This window comes from Salvelinus alpinus, chromosome 11 (assembly GCF_045679555.1).
Source record: "Salvelinus alpinus chromosome 11, SLU_Salpinus.1, whole genome shotgun sequence".
NCBI classification, from domain to species: Eukaryota; Metazoa; Chordata; class Actinopteri; order Salmoniformes; family Salmonidae; genus Salvelinus; species Salvelinus alpinus.
In genome coordinates, this window is record NC_092096.1 from 19,944,473 (window position 1) to 19,945,187 (window position 715).

Here is a 715-nt window from a genome sequence, read left to right on the forward strand (position 1 = left end):
TCCTCATCAGGAGGGCCATGGTCCACTGTCCCAGCCGTCCTCCCCTCAGCAGGCTGCTGTGATAGACATGTCCTCATCAGGAGGGCCATGGTCCACTGTCCCAGCCGTCCTCCACTCAGCAGGCTGCTGTGGTAGACATGTCCTCATCAGGAGGGCCATGGTCCACTGTCCCAGCCGTCCTCCACTCAGCAGGCTGCTGTGGTAGACATGTCCTCATCAGGAGGGCCATGGTCCACTGTCCCAGCCGTCCTCCCCTCAGCAGGCTACTGTGGTAGGCATGTCCTCATCAGGGGGGCCATGGTCCACTGTCCCAGCCGTCCTCCCCTCAGCAGGCTACTGTGGTAGACATGTCCTCATCAGGAGGGCCATGGTCCACTGTCCCAGCCGTCCTCCCCTCAGCAGGCTGCTGTGGTAGACATGTCCTCATCAGGAGGGCCATGGTCCACTGTCCCAGCCGTCCTCCCCTCAGCAGGCTGCTGTGGTCGACATGTCCTCATCAGGAGGGCCATGGTCCACTGTCCCAGCCGTCCTCCCCTCAGCAGGCTGCTGTGGTAGACATGTCCTCATCAGGAGGGCCATGGTCCACTGTCTCAGCCGTCCTCCCCTCAGCAGGCTGCTGTGGTAGACATGTCCTCATCAGGAGGGCCATGGTCCACATATGCCAGCTATAGCACATTGCATACAATTTGTTTCAAACGCCTTGCTCATCTGTGTC